General features: G+C 41.7%; 1 protein-coding gene across 1 annotated transcript in view; it reads right to left on the minus strand.

Moving 5' to 3' along the window:
* The window catches only part of KIAA1671 (KIAA1671 ortholog), a 177,851-nt gene extending 168,740 nt beyond the window's left edge, over positions 1-9,111 (minus strand). Inside the window, exon 1 of the mRNA XM_063454647.1 lies at positions 9,039-9,111. The gene's annotated coding sequence lies outside the window, so the exon portion shown is untranslated. The remainder of the gene's footprint in view (positions 1-9,038) is intronic.
* Between the last annotated feature and the right edge of the window lie 7,995 nt (positions 9,112-17,106).

The following is a 17,106-nucleotide window of genomic DNA, read 5'->3' on the forward strand; positions in this document are numbered from 1 at the left end:
TGGAAGCTATTGGCAGCCATTATTTTAATTATGTGTCTCTTTAAATGTTTTATGCAATTTAAAAGCACATTTGATATATGTGTAAAAATATTTACCTAAAAATAATAACATAAAAGCTACATGTGAAGTTCCTGCATTTGCTGTAAAGCCTTCTTTTTTTGCTTATATACAAAATTTTCAAACAGCGTAATCGATCCAATCATGCACGCTCAACTTTCAAGAGCACGGTTATTGTTTGGGAACATCAAGTATATATTTTAGTTATTTTTCAGACTGTCTGCTTTTTACTGCATAAAAGAGAACTTCTGAATTGACATTAAAAGGGTTAAAGCCATGATTACAGCTCCATCTCAGTTAAAGGGACACTATAGGCACCTAGACCACTTCAGCTCATTAAAGAGGTCTGTGTGCAGTGTCTAAGCACCCTTAACCCTAGAAAGGTTTTTATTGCAGTGTTTTATAAACTGCAATCATTACCTTGATGGGTTAACGGCTCCCCTAGTGACTGTCTACCAGACAGTCACTAGAGGGACTTCCGGATTGTCTGGACTTTTGGTCGCCTAACTGACGCTGGACGTCCTCATGCTATGCACGAGGACTTCCAGCGTCACTGGAATTCCCATAGGAAAGCATTAGATAATGCTTTCCTATAGGGGAGTCCTAATGTGAGCATGGCCATTGCTGCGCATGCGCATTAGGTCTTCCCTGCCGGAAGAAGTGGAGGTGGACCTGAGCCAGGGGGACAACAGCGCTGAAGCCAGGTAAGTGACAGAAGGGGGTTTTCCTGGCACTATAGTTATCCTTTAAACAGTTACAGTATCTGGTGCTACTCTTTCATTCACCATTAAAGTGACACATTGACACTAAATCACCAGAACACCTACAACTTAATGTAGTTGTTCTGGTGAGTATAATATCTCCCTTCAGGCAGTGTTTACATTGCCCCTAGGGACACCTCCAAGTGGCCACTTAATTCAATGCATCTCTATGAGGAGGTGCTGATTGACCAGAATGGCGTTTGGCCCCGCCCCTTGTCGATTTTAGCCAATCCAATGCTTTCCCATTTGAATTGGCTAAAAATCAGCACTTTTTAACACATTCGGTGGTGGCAAGCCACCTAAATGGCGGGTTTTCACTATAGGGTCAGGAATACATGTTTGTGTTCCTGTCTGTATAGTGATCCTTTAAACCTTTTTAAGCGCCAGGGGACTGTAACCATTAGGGATCGACCGATATTGATTTATTAGAGCAGATACCGAAAATCTGTGAACTTTCAGGCCGTTATTCTGTACATTTACCATTTTTAAAAAATAAACTAATTCTAAAGGTAAATGCACAAAATATACATGCCACATGTAGTGAATGAAGTGTGTTTAGACAGGGGAGCTGTGTGAGTTTGTGTAGTGTGTGTATATAATGAATGCAGAGTGTGTTTGTGTAGTGTGTATAGTGAATTCAGTGAGTGTTTGTGTAGTGTGTATATATAGTGAATTCAGTGAGTGTTTGTGTAGTGTGTATATATAGTGAATTCAGTGAGTGTTTGTGTAGTGTGTATATATAGTGAATTCAGTGAGTGTTTGTGTATTGTGTATATATAGTGAATTCAGTGTGTTTGTGTAGTGTGCATATATAGTGAATTCAGTGAGTGTTTGTGTAGTGTATATATAGTGAATGCAGTGTGTGTATATAAATGCATTGTGTGTATATAATGCAGTGTGTGTGTAGTGATGTAATTTGTGTAAAATGAGGGGGCATTATTTTATTTAAAAAATTTTATTTTTTTATATTTAAATGTTTTTTTTGTTTGTTTTAGTCCCCCTTCCCTGCTTCTTACCAGGGAGGGGGGATATAGTATTCCCTGGTGGTCCGGTGGCTTTTTAAGTACTGGGGGGGCCTGCAGGCAGCTGTTTCTTACCTTTCTTGTAGCTTCTCCAGCTGAAAATCTCGCGGCCCTTAGTGCCGAGTGGAGCGTTGCCATGGTAACCCGTGGCAACGCTCTGCGGCTGCGGGACTCGCAAGATTTTCACTGGGGAGCTGCTGGAAAGGTAAGAAACAGCTGCCTGCGGGTCCCCCCAGGACCGCCGGGCTTGTAATGAGTTCGGCGGTCCTAGGAGGTATTATCGGCAATATCGGTATCTCTATTGGCTGATACTGATATTGCCGAAAATACTGAATATCGGCAAAACCGATAATCGGTCGATCCCTAGTATCCATTTAATTGAGATGAAGCAATTCCAAGTAAATCATCCTCTCTGTGCTTCTTGGATTAAAGAGGAAACATTATCCTGAGCAGAAGAGTCAGCTGACCACATTCAGCCTATCACAGCGCCTATTGCTGGTATAACTATTACAGCTACAAGGAAACGTGCAATCTTTGCCTCTGCCATACCTCCAGTGGGGCGGGGCTATAGGAAGAGAGTGATCGTCTGTGTTAAACTGCTCGAAGTGCCAAGGGACTCCAGGTTACTCAAACCATTCTAAAGTGATTTGACAAATAGCAATGGGACAGTGACAGAGCATTCCTTCTACAGCGGGTATTAGTGGTTATGGTGCTTGGAGTGTTCTCTTAAGCACAAAGCCACATTATTATTTGCACAAAGCAACTCTATTTTCTTGTTGGAAAAAAAAAAAAAAAAGAAACACTTTCCAGGAAAAGCGTGACAATAGATTGCCTGAACTGTCACTCCTACAAAGGGTTGCTTGAGAAGTATGCATCATCAGCAGAAACTTTATTATTAGAGTAAGCACATTGAAAATCCCCTACACTAAAGAGTCAATGCGGTTTTCATTATTCCAAAGCAAAACATCCTAACTCCATAAAGATTATATGCACAAATCAGGCCTCTGTCCAAGACATTTTAATTAATTTTATTGTTTCCGTCTATCAGTTTAGTCAATACATATTGAAAATGGACTAATAAAGCGCAAAGCACTCTAGAGAAAAGAAAGGGGGGTGGGGGGTCAAGTAGGGCTCTCTTTACAGGAAGTGTTTATGGAAGGCTGTGCAAGTCACATGCAGGGAGGTGTGACTAGGGTTCATAAACAAAGGGATTTAACTCCTAAATGGCAGAGGATTGAGCAGTGAGGCTGCAGGGGCATGTTCTATACACCAAAACTAAAGCTAAAGTTGTTCAGGTGACTAAAGTGTCCCTTTAATTTCTAGGCTACCATGGAGGAGAGACATATGCTCATAAGACAATGCAAGATGTACACATTGGTAAAGGTAAACTGAAATGGTAAGATGACCCTAGCCACACCTACTCTGACTGTGACCAACAAAGCCAGCATTAAAAACGGATTTCATTTTCATTCATTACAGTGTACTTACTTTAGAAGTTTGTATCTCCTGCTCTGCAAAGTGAACTTTAAATCACACACACCGGAGGCTCCTGCAGCCTCTCTAGCATGTTACCAACAGTGCAGGTGATAGTAAATTAAGATTAAACAGACTCTCCAATAAAGGAAGTTTAAACATTAGATCTACCTTTACAGTGAATATGAAAGTCACATGTAGAGGAGGTGAGGCTAGGACTGCACAAACAAAGTTATGTACCGTATTTTTCGCTCCATAAGACGCACTTTTTTCCCCCTCAAAAGTGAGGGGAAATGTCTGTGCGTCTTATGGAGCGAATATGAAGCTTTACTTAACTGTCTTGTAGCGTGGGCTGGCTTCACAGCGTGCACCGCGGTACAGGAACTTCAATTTCAGGTTCCGGTTTCCGGCAGGACTGAAAGGAAGTGCGCACTCAGTGTGCACACTTCCTTTCAGTCCCGCCGGAAACCGGAACCTGAAATTGAAGTTCCAGACAGGTAAGTAATTATGGGACAAGGGGAGGGGGATAGTATGGGAGAGGAGAAACCACTATGGGAAAGACTATGGGGGGGGGTGAACACTATGGGGGGGGAGGAGGAGAAGACTATGGGAGGGGGGAGCTGCGCATTAGGCTCCACTCGGGAGCTGATGTCGGAGGGGGAGGAGAGGTCAGCGGTGCTGAGGGAGCCCGGCGCTGGATAATGGTAAGTGGCTGAAGGGGGGGGGGGGGACCCAAGGATTATATAGTGACAGGAAAACGAGTTTGTTTTTCTGACACTATAGTGGTCCTTTAAAAGCTGTGCCATTGCCACCTGGTAGTCAACATAGAGGGAGCACAAAGAATCAAGTTAAAACAGAAACAATGTTTCTATTTCTCCTCCTTTTTATAAAAGGTCTGTGTCTGGCCTGAACTGAATTTCTGACCATATAGTGTTAAAATCACCATTTAGGTGGCTTGCCACCTTCTTCTTGCTCCCTTAGAAATGGTTAAAACTTACCTTCCATCCAGCTCTTTACCTGTGTGAAGGCACTGGCCCTGCCCCCGATCTGCCTCTTTAGCCGACAACAGAACAGATGATCTTGGCCAATCCAATGCTTTCCCACATGGAGGAGGGTCAAACACCGCTCTAGCCATTCAGCATCTCCTTATAGAGCTGCATTGAATCAATGCATCTATAAGGAAAGTTCAACATCTCCTGTACTTTCTACTTTGAATCGAGTGAAGTGGTTTAAGATGAGCTTTTTACTATTTAAAGGACCACTCTAGTGCCAGGAAAACATACTCGTTTTCCTGGCACTAGAGTACCCTGAGGGTGCCCCCACCCTCAGGGACCCCCTCCCGCCGGGCTCTGGAGAGAGGAAGGGGTTAAACTTACCTCTTTTTCCAGCGCCGGGCGGGGAGCTTTCCTCCTCCTCTCCATCTTGATCGGTACGTCATCGGCTGAATGCGCATGCGCGGCAGGAGCCGCGCTCGCATTCAGCCGGTCGCATAGGAAAGCATTTACAATGCTTTCCTATGGACGCTTGCGTGCTCTCACTGTGATTTTCACAGTGAGAAGCACGCAAGCGCCTCTAGCGGCTGTCAATGAGACAGCCACTAGAGGATTTGGAGGCTGGATTAACCCTCATTATAAACATAGCAGTTTCTCTGAAACTGCTATGTTTATAAAAAAAAGGGTTAATCCTAGAGGTACCTGGCACCCAGACCACTTCATTAAGCTGAAGTGGTCTGGGTGCCTAGAGTGGTCCTTTAAAGTCTGTGAGTGTAATCCAATAAAGTGTCATTTTAAGTGTTTACAGCGCTGCACTGTGCATATGTTTCTCCTTTTTCCCCCCTACATGTGTATATTTGGATCAGGGGAAGAAAAGAAAGCTCCACATCTATACCTTTTATTCTACTCATTAGAAATCTCAGGCTGTGAGTGCAATATATCCCCAAGTCTTGTTTGGTGTTAAGACTTATTATACTATTGTCGTCCTTTTGTATTTTAATTTTGCAGATTATATTTATATGTTGTACATTAAAAGGGACACTCCAGTGCCAGGAAAACAATCAGTTTTCCTGGCACTGCAGGTCCCCTCTCCCTCCCACCCCCCATCCCCGGTTGCTGAAGGGGTGAAGACTCCTTCAGTCACTTACCTGAGACCCCCGCTGATGTCCTTCTGCAGTGGTTTCGGGTCGCCGCTGCTCCTCCTCTTCCTTATGTCAGCTGGTGGGTGAGACTGATCTCGCCCGCCGGCTGTGGTGACCTAATGCGCGTGCGCGGAAGCGCATTAGAGCTCTCCATAGGAAAGCATTGAAAATGATTTTCAATGGTTTCCTATGGGGAATTGAGCGATGCTGGAGGTCCTCACACAGCGTGAGGACGTCCAGCGACGCTCTAACACAGAAAACCTGTGCTATGGACCAGGAAGTTAACCCTGCAAGGTGATTATTGCAGTTTATATATAACTGCTATAATTACACTTGCAGGGTTAAGGGTAGTGGGAGTTGGCACCCAGACCACTCCAATGGGCAGAAGTGGTCTGGGTGCCTGGAGTGTCCCTTTAAGCTGTAGTTGTTCTGGTGACTATATAGTGTCCTTTTAATATAAATTTAAAAGAAAAACAGAGCATCCCATGAAAAAGGTTAACAGACAAGTTATAGTTGATTTTCAGTTTTGTTCAGTAGTGTAATTTCCTGAGAAGTGACAGGTCATAATTTAATTAGGGAAATACGCAGTATTCTATTTAGTCCAGGACTACATAATAAGTCCCAATCTCGGATTAAAGGGGGTTGTAGTTTGATTTCTGTTGATGAACACATTAACCCATTCTAACAATGCCACAATATGAACAAGACCCAGAAGAAAAAGAAGGACATGAAGGACATGAAGGACAGCAATAAGAAACATTGTTGCTTTGACATAAATCATTGAAATTATTATTTTATTTTTTAAAGGATTTTTAAGGAAGAAAGATACAATGTGCCTAATTTAGAATGTAAACACAATTGTATAGTAACAATTCATATTTCAATAAAACCCAGTGTTCTATTTCCTTCTAAGAAAATTTTATTATTAGCATTTGTATGCTAAAATTATAGATAGGGTGTTTAACAGAGGCTAAACAAATAACTGGGCAACACAAACCATACACACATCTAACAAATCATTTTGCGTAAATATTTGTCATTAAAGAAAATTTCTATTCATCAATGAAGAACAAAACTCATGGTGAATAGAAGCATACAGAAAAACTGTTGTATGAATTTGGTAAAAGGCAATGCAAAATAATACCGTCCTATTGTTCGGCAAACAAAACTACTACTAAAATACACAAAAAGACAATGTAGTTTTCAATTTTCATATACTTTGAAAGCACGACAGGAAAGGCTGCTATTGTTTCATTTGCTAGATTCATAAAAAGCTGTGTACATAACATTGTAGTTGGCACTTGTGTTTTACTTAAAGTTGGTAATCGATAGATTACTAAACATTTTATTTATGGACATCTAGGAATAGTGTTTGTATAGGGGAAAAAGATTAAAGCACTTGTAAATCTAAAACACAAACAATACATAGATAATCTTAAAAAATAGGTATTTTTTTTATCTCTAGCCAATATACTCAAAACCTTCAGTTAAATTAAAATCTTGGCAGAGAAGGCCATTATTTCCTGTAAAAATAAATAAACATACCAAGTTAATCTTCCATAGAACAGAGAGTATGATTTATGTGCTTAATAACTTAATTTGTGAATTTTGACCTGGAAGGCAGTGTCATTTGTAACATTTCCCACTTTCAAGTCAGTTCACCACTTCCAAGTACAAACAAGATCTAATTTCAAATGTAAACAAAAGAAAGCCATGCTTCACAGCACACAACTTAGAGGGGGGTCCCAATTGCCTACATTTTAGGTTTCAGCTGTAAACTCACTCTTAATGTTTGTTTTGATCCTTGCATGCTGCTGTTTTAAGTGACATTTGACTGTCACTCATATAATTACTGTATATGGAAGAGATCTGTGTCAAAACCCCAAATAAGGGGAGAAAAACAGACATCTGCAAGGAGGCGAATTCTATTAACCCACACTTTGCCAGAGAGAAGGACCTGGCCTTTATTCACTAAACATCACATCTCAGCAAACAGAAAACCACGTTTATTTAGAAATAATCGGGACATTTAGCAAACTCTTCTATAATTACAACTATTTTGAAGTATTAATTTACAATCACTACAATTCAATGTTAGCAAATAAACCTCTTCTTATAATTCAGTAACATACTGCAATATCTGGTTGACAGGAGGTTTGAGGTTAGGAAAAAAAATAAATTCAATCATTTCCTTCCTACAAATAAACAAGATTGGTCGTGGGAGAGGGTGAAAAGACAGCATCCTGTGCCCTAATATTCACCTCGCTCACAAGGGACGATTTGCATAACCAAAACAAAACAATAGGCTTAGGACGAGGCTGCCGTCTTGTAATTGAAATCAGAACCTGTTCTAAACGAATGTTTTTCAACTTGCAGTTTAGAAAGGACATTCCACGCTGGATTCCAAATCAGTTAAAGCAGAACAAATGGCTTTTGCATCTTGTATTCACAACTAACCCTTTGCAATAAAAGGTAAATGCATAACTGAATTTATATAAATATTATTTATTTATTATTATTATTGCTATTTATAAAGCGCCAACAGATTCCGCAGCGCTGCACAATTAGTGGAGAAACGTACAATATACACAGACAAATACAAGAGGTAAGAGAGTCCTGCCCGTAAGCTGATATCTAGCCATTGGAGCTCTTTTATACAAAGTGCTTGGCAGGTGAAGTTTGGAGGTTATGGCTGAACGAGTTAACAGAGAAGCAGCTATTGGTAAGATGTTAGGGGAATGAAATAAAGATATATTACAAAACAATAAGATATATTACAAAACAACTCCAACATCAAGTAAAGCCAATCTAGCCAACTCCCAACGTCTAGATAGGAAAATCTCAGCAGGAATTTAAGGGAGTTATGTATAAAGAGCAAAGTTCTGAAAGTGGAGCAATCGGTAGGAACTTTACTCTGGTTTCCATGGCGACTGCTCCACTTTTAGAACTTTGCCCTAGAACGGTTCAACATAGATCAGTACTGATGCACATTATACAAAACAAGCAAGCACCAATGTTACAATCCTAATAAGCATTATGTAAGTGATTTAACATGATTAATTTAACAGGAATATTTCATTATCTATAAAAACATGAAACTTCCATCCCAACCCCATTGCATGATTTTAAAACAGTTTACCTGTACATACCTAAATCAGCATTGCACTCTGTTTATATAAAAATAGCCAGAGGCTTGACTCCCAAAACAACCTAAGAATCTACCTTTCAGCCAGCCATATTATAAAGCTTTGTTATTATACAGTGGAGTTGTATTGCCTGCCCCTGTGCTATAGCACTGTTGTTTGGGGTACATGGCACCTATAGAAAAAGTAACCTTGCTTTAATGATCCGGCTTTAATGACACCCACTTGTCTTATTGTGATATTGAAGGAAAGTTTGTGGGTGTCATGTCCAGGGCAGAGCAGTCCTATATAAATAAATACATGTCTATGTATAATGTGACCCTTGATTCATTTCCTTGTTATAAGTCTGTGCCCCCCACCCACAGCATGCAGTGTCTCCCACCCCCCAGGCCAGCAGGGCAGTATGAGAAAGTTACCCAGGACCCTGGCAGTGTAATAAAGTCCTTACCTGCCCCGGTGCCTTTATTTGCCCCCACGTTACAGGTCCCCGTGTGCTCCTGCTTCCTCTCTCTCCATGTTCCACCTGCCCAAACAGAGCCAGCTCCACACGGCCAACCCAACCTGCTGATGGTGCAGCCTGGCCACGCCCCCTGCTCAGCCTTGCCTTCGCTGGGATTCCAGTCTGGGACAAAGGTTGCTCAACCTAGCTTGTTGGACGGACAGGCTAGTGGGCGTGGCCAAGCAGTGGAAGCGGCTTTGTTAACATGGCAACCTGTAGGAGCTGGGAAGGGAGGGGGAGAGGGCGGCTGTGTCAGTCTCTAGCACCACCCTCTGGCCCTCCCCTGCAAGTACACCTTGTGTGTCAGTCATGGCTGACCTCTGCCCCCCCCCAGCTGTGCTGACATACAGTGCAGTTCCTGGCACTGCAGACATGGCTGGCTGAGAGCTATTGGAACAGCTGGGGAGACAAGGGTTTCCCATCACTGTGGAACATGGAATCCCAGGAACTACTACTATCAATAAACAATATACATGGGTTATAAAGCTATTTACCATAGGATTGCCACTATCCATTTGCAGTGTCTCTCTTTAACCATTGGTTGTTATTATTATTATTATTATTATTATTATTATTATTGGCATTTATGTAGCGCCAACTTATTCCGCAGCGCATCACATATGGTTCTGTGTGAATGCATCTTCACACAGCAGCTAAATGTATAAGGAATCATAATTAACAATTATTCTGCTAAATACATAACAAGTTTTTTTTTTGTGTTTCTAAATGTTACACCCAATGAACCTATACTTTTTTTCAATAATTAATCATCAATAAGTATATTATTTTTTCATACTTGTCTCAAATATTGTCAGTTGCCCTCATGTGGTTGAAATGTAAATTGCAGGTTACAGGAGGTGAATTACTGTGCCTCTCATACTATATGCTTGATCACATATATGTTAATATTGTTATATTATAATCATTTATATAGCGCCAACATAGTGCTTAGTGCTTTATAATGTTAAAATGTAAATAAAACCGTAAGTCATTGGCAAACATAATAAGGTGGAAAAAAGGATGCTATTCAAATTAAAAATGCTATTTAGAAAACAATAACGAGCAAAAAAGCCACTAAAAATTACATGGTAATGTTAATAAGTATAAAAAGGTAAACTGCACCTTCGAAGAGAGATAAAACCCAAAAACACTATAAAAACTGAAAAAAACGAAGTTAAAAAAGGTGCGATGTACCTTTAAAATACTGTTCAGTGTGTATTTGTGCAACACAGTGCAAATAACAGTGCACTATACGGTGCTTAAAAGATTATGGTACGGGGGGCGGGGCCTGGCAGCAAACATGGCCGGTCGCACGCTTTAGGAGCTCCAGCTAAGACAGGCACAAGAAAGCCACGATCGAGTGACCCAAAAGTACCAACGGCAAACAGTGACCAGAAACGTACACAGCACGACGAGAGCAACTGAATGGTACCGAACCGGCACCGGTGCGCCGCAGACAAGCCTGATCCGGCTATGCGGCCTAAACCTGAGCGAAGTCTGGGACCCGGGGGAGATGGCCGTCCTCCTGCCACTGGACGGGCTCCCATGAATGGGCACACTGCAGCCCTGCTGCCCCCCCCTCTGGACTGGCGGGGGATATCCCGGTCCTCGCAGGGGTCGAATAGCCCCATGAAGCAAACAACCCAAGCGACACAAGCCCTGTCCACGAGGGACCACCAGGGCCAAGCTAAAATGGCGGCGCAGAAGCAGCGCAGAACGAGGCACAAGATGCACAAACCACCCGAACACATAACAGTGTTCTTTGAAAAGCTTCGCACGTACCTTTGGGAGAAGTGTGGAGCCAAGAGGCAGCCCTTCCAACAAGCGGTGAGAGCGGCGGCGAAGTGGATCCGCCCGGCGGTTCGGCGCTGCCTGAGGGGAAATCCCCCACGCGGCCCCAGTACAGCCTCCCGAGGCGACACAGGTACCCGCAGGCGACCACACACAAGCGAGCCCTCCATGAAAGCAACGTCCACTAAGGCATCACCAAGCCTCCTTCCCAGCACCCGGCACAGCACTGCCTGTATCCCTGCGGACACATCCACAAAGAAAGAATCAGAGCGGCTGCATACACTTCTGAGCGGGAAAAACGGCGGGTCTTTCCCTCCATGGGAGCCGGCTGAACTGCCTAAGACTTTCTACCATAGTAGAACTGTGGGTCATCTCTCCCTTGGGCTGGACTGTGCTCTGCCCCTCGAGGGCATCGGATGAACTGAGCCGGCAAGTGGGACTCTCTGGGACTGGCAACCAAAGAGTGTTCCTTATGATCGCTTATTATTTTTTCCGTTCACATTATTATTTTCTTTTCCTTACATATGATGCTCCCAGCAGCCCTGATAGCCGATGTACCAATATTCGGCCCTCGATTACTAATGCCTTTTCTTATCACCCCAGAGGGGCCTCCTAGGGGGTTAATGCTGACAGGCCAACAACAAGTTCTGTGTTTAAATGTTACCCTCATACAATGTTTTAATGCTCCGGCACCGCTGGCCTCCCTGCTCGGCCTTTACTTAAACGTTTAGTTAATATCCATGCCTAGAAGGCGTAGGACGGCTATTTTGACTAACAAGCTGGACATAGTAATGTTTTACAGGGCAGGCACCTAGGGAGAACAACAATGTTTAGGCATGCTATACATTATAGGCAAGTTAAAGATGGTATTTATATTTTGATTTTACTGAGAACTTCTGCCGGGCTATGCGCTACCCTGCTTTAAGCTTTTCACGTCATGGCCTACATAGGTATACTGTAACCGTACTATGTTACTAGCTATCCCTATCTAAACCTAAGCCCAACTAGCAATGTTTTATACACGTATGGCCTGGCATGATATACTCTAAAAATCGATGTCAAGCATATCCTAACGCAAACAATAAGCTCTGTTCAGCTTGTTAATATTGACAGTGTTAATGTCAAAACTGTGCATACATCCTTCCTAACATACCTGTTCCTGCACCTCAAGCAATGCACACCCAGCAGGTTAAATTAGCACCATTCACCCACGTTTGTAACTCGCTTAAAAAGTCAAGCTACCTGTATATTTTTCTGCCTCATAGGTGAGACAGCGCACGTCCACATATTCTGTAGGGGCACATATGTCTACCGAAGCAAGCCTGTAACCCTATCATGTCTTACTGCCTTAGACATAATAATTCAGTGTTTCACAATTCAAATTGCATGTTTACCACGCTTTGTATTTCTATGCAACTGCCTACATCTTGTTATTTTCATGTTCTAAAACATAAAAAAATTGTGCTGTATAACAAGCCACATGTTGAAATGATGACAAACCGCTTGCAGCAGCTGTTGTGGCACTGTACGCCTTACTGTTACTCCATGCACGAATAAAAATAAAGAATTTAAAAAAAAAAAAAAAAAGATTATGGTACACAAGTAAAATGAAGTGCAAAATATACAAGTGTACAAAGTGATAAATAGATTAAAACTTACTAATAATCTTTAAAATTGGAGTTTCATTGGATTCTCTCAGAGAGAACATAAAAATAAAAAGAGAAAATATATTGTGTGATATTGTAACACTTGTGTTAACTGAATTAGTGAATTAAATAAACTCACAAGGAGAGAGCAGTAAAAGTCTGCTCTAACTTCAATAGCTTTGGTCCTAAACTCAGGACTGGAGTATAGCAGATGACCAGAACAGCAGCTGGATACAAATACATTTTCTTTATTTCCACACAATAGTAAAAATCACATAACAGTGATATGGCTCTTTCTACAAATAAAGTCTTTACCCCTCGGCTTTGCAGTCTTCAAAACTCGCAGCTAGCACTTGCGGTATTAAAGTATACGGCACAATGGGGACTTTTTCCAGGAACTTGAGCGTCGTATGTACTGGAACGCGATGACGCGTTTCGTTTGGGCGGCTTTTTCAGATCATGTTGTTGTCATGCCATTCTGTTCTATTTAAGTCCGCTTTGGTGGGCGTGATAGTTAAACAGTCATATGATGATTGTATCTTTTTCACCCTTGTCATGGAGTACACACAAACTCCTGCAGCTGGAGCAGGCTGAATCCAGACATTGGCTTTGTCAGGATTGCAAGTTGATCCAGCACGCAGTACTGTGTCACACCTAGGACTAAGGATAATGTATAACCGGACCTTAGAATGGCCGGATTTAACGTCTCTAAGAATAGTCAAAATACTAGCCGAGGTCAGGGACACAGAATCAGACACAAAGATGAGGGAAAGCCAAAAGTCAAGGATACCAGATATCAGGGAAGTCAAAACCAAGCCAAAGTCAAATACCAGAAAATCAAGATCAGGAACGCACTCTTGGATAACCATAGGCATGAAACCACGGCAAGGCAATGAGCAAGAGGAGAGTTGGGTTTAAATACTCCTCCTCTGGATCCAATTGGCTGTAATTGGCCTTTGATCCCAAAGGCAATTACCACTGGTGTGCATGATTGCTGCTCAGCTAAACCCTCCTGTGGATTTGATTGGCCATGACCGGCCTTTGACCCCAAAATTAATTACCAGGTTTCCATTTGCATGATTGCTGCTTGACACAACTTTTCCTGCCAGGACGTTAATGTTGCTCGGCACAACTTTTCCTGTCAGGACAGTAAATGCCATTAACCACATTTTTATGTGCGGATGAATACGTGACAGGCTTCAAGTGAAAGGAAATTCACTGGCCAGGAGTTTGTGTGTTCTTCATGACAAGGGTGAAAAATATACAATAAGAATATGACTGTTTAACTATCACGCTCACCATGGCGGACTTCAAGGAGCACTATAGGGTCATGAACACAAACATATATGTTTGACCCTATAGTGTTAAAACCACCATCTAGCCCCCCCTGGCCCTCTCTTGCCTCCCTAAATATAGTAAACTATTACTTCTATTAAACCCTGAAGCTGCTGGCTCTGCCCATGTCTGGCTCAGAATAGCAAGCTATCTGCTGACATGATCAGAAGTGTTGTTCTTAGCCAATCACAGTGCTTCCCCATAGGATCGGCTGAGACTGTCAAGGAGGCAGATCAGGGGCAGAGCCAACACAAGTCAAACACAGCCCTGGCCAATCAGCATCTCCTCGTAGAGATGAATTGAATCAATGAATCTCTATGAGGAAAGTTCAGTGTCTGCATGCAGAGGGAGGAGATACTGAATGTTTGGATGCATTTTAGGCAGCCATGACCCAGGAAGGATCTCTAACAGCCATCTGAGGAGTGGCCAGTGAAGTTACCACTAGGCTGTAATGTAAACACTGCATTTTCTCTGAAAAGACAGTGTTTACAGCAAAAACCCTGAAGGTAATGATTCTACTCACCAGAACAAATGCAATAAGCTGTAGTTGTTTTGGTGACTATAGTGTCCCTTTAAATAGAACAGAACGGTACGACAACGACGTGATCTAAAGAAGCCGCCCAGGCGAAACGCGTCTTCACGTTCCAGTACGTACAACGTCATTACGTGGTCGTATGACGCTCAAGTTCCTGGAAGAACTCCCCCCAAACTTTAATAGTTTTGAAGACTGCAAAGCCGAGGGGTAAAGACTTCATTTGTAGGAAGAGCCATATCACTGTTATGTGATTTTTACTATTGTGTGGAAATAAAGAAAATGTCTTTGTATCCAGCTGCTGTTCTGGTCATCTGCTATACTCTAGTCCTGAGTTTAGGACCAAAGCCATTGAAGTTAGAGCAGACTTTTACTGCTCTCTCCTTGTGAGTTTATTTAATTCACTAATTCAATTAACACAAGTGTTACAATATCACACAATATATTTTCTCTTTTTATTTGTATATATTATGTTCCAATTTATCTCTGGGAGAATACTATGAAACTCCAATTTTAAAGATTATTAATACGTTTTAATCTATTTATCATTGTACTAATAGTTTGACAAATCAGTTTTTTTTCCTGATTGTTTTTTTTTTTTGTGTGTCTTTTAATATAACCCCAGGGATCAGTGCTGGCTTGAGAAAATGTATCCTAAACATCCGCCTACCAACGTCAAGGCAGACCCCTTTAGACGGGCCCTACACTGACCCTTCACCTTGCTTCCTTGAGCCTCTGGCAAAGATATCTCTAATGAGACAGAGAAGGGTATTTTCTTATATACACCCCTATATACTTATTAACCCTTAATAGGGAACACATGTAACCATGTGTTTCATAGGGAAAGCATTGGATTGGCTAAAATTTGCATGAGGTGGCGCCAAATGCTGTTTTGGCCAATCAGGACCTCCTCATAGAGATGCATTGAATCAATGCATCTCTATGAGGAAAATTCAGCATCTCCATGCAGAGCGTGGGGACTCTGAACGGCAGGGCTGCTACTGTGCAGCACTGAGCCAGGAAGCTTCTCCAGTGGTCATCTAAGGAGTTGCTACTTGGCGGTGTCCCTAGGGGCAATGTAAACACTGCCTGAATGGAGCTATTATACTCACCAGAACAACTACATTAAGCTGTAGTTGTTCTGGTGACTATAGCATCCCTTTAATTAGTCTGACAGCTGTAGGCAAATGCGAATACTTGAACATAATTAAAATGAGCATTAGTATAGAGCAGAAGTATTTTGATCTTATATGGCTGGACTTAAAATTCCTAGGTTGATGGATCTTTAATATAAACCACATAAACATCCATATGCAAACTAGGCAACGCAGATAGCATTCTTCTAATAGTTTCCACGTGAGCTGTTTATTATATAGTATCCTTGTCAGTACACAGTACAAAATACAGAGAACATGTAACTGATTAAACCTTGTCTTATCCTGCCTTATATTCATAAAACATTATATTCACCTTAATTACATATTGTGTTTGAAGGACACCCAGCCCTGAAGAGTAATTCACTAAAATAGGAATTGTGGGAGTTCACCAATGAATTTCACATTTTAGGTAAAACAAATAGCCAAATGAGTAAAATACTCCATCCACGTGAACTCCAGTGAATCTCTATGTGGAGGTGCTGATTGGAGCCCTGGAGTATTGGGCTGGTTGAGTTTAGTGAGACTGCTAGACAGCAAGGCACTAAAGTTAATTTAAAGGGACACTATTAGCACTTTAACAACTTCATCTTAACAGAAAAAGGAACACTCTAACTCAAATTTTAAATGTGTTTATTCATTAAAAAGATACTATAGAAACTAAGGAAGTATTTCCCAAGGGGTGGAGCGATGACGTAGTGTGCGTTGCGTGCGACTTCGTGGAACACGACTGAGGGGTCGATCGAGGGAGCTGACCAAGAGCTGAGGGGACGGCTCGATCTACCCGGCATATTAACTGGGGTGCTCCACGAATCCCCACATAATGATCAAAGAGGACCAGATGCTGGGCTGAGAAGTAAGGAGCTACTCATGTTTCTGCCGGACAGAGCTATGTACTACAGCCAGTTTCTCCATGGATAAAGTTATCAAGGGAGTACAGCCAACGGCACACGAGTGCCTTTTTATTTTTTTTCAGTTTAGAAGCACAGGGGGAGAAGGGGGAAAGATAAAAAAGTAAAATTAAGAACTTAGGGGAAATATAAGTAAATAATATGGAAAAAGTCTAAATATATTAGGAAATTGATTAAGTACACAGGCAACAAGTAAAGCAATGCACAAAGTGAAGTATAATTATCCTCATGTAAAGGTCCACAATAATTAAGAATGAAATGACACAAAATGCACAATAAATAAACACTAAGAATAAAGGGAAGATAGAGCGACCTATAGGGGGAAAAAAAAGGAAAGGAAAAGAGAAAATAGACAAAAAACAAGATACAATAGACAGGCCAGATTAGGCACAATATAAACTTTGCACAATGAGGAAATAAAGTAATAGTGAGTAGAAACACTTATATAATGATTGAGTTAACAATAAGCTGAAAGGTGTGTGTGGTTTAGATTTATGGGGTCTTGTTTCGTCCCTACTCCTTTCCATCGGTTTTATATATTTTTTCTATTTCTAGTAGTGCCTAATGGTTGGCCCTCCATAGATCATATACCCTCAGTACGCTTTTCCCACACGACACGTGGGACCCATATCCGAGTAATGTATTTTA

The sequence above is a fragment of the Pelobates fuscus genome, chromosome 5 (genome assembly GCF_036172605.1).
Source record: "Pelobates fuscus isolate aPelFus1 chromosome 5, aPelFus1.pri, whole genome shotgun sequence".
Lineage (NCBI taxonomy): Eukaryota > Metazoa > Chordata > Amphibia > Anura > Pelobatidae > Pelobates > Pelobates fuscus.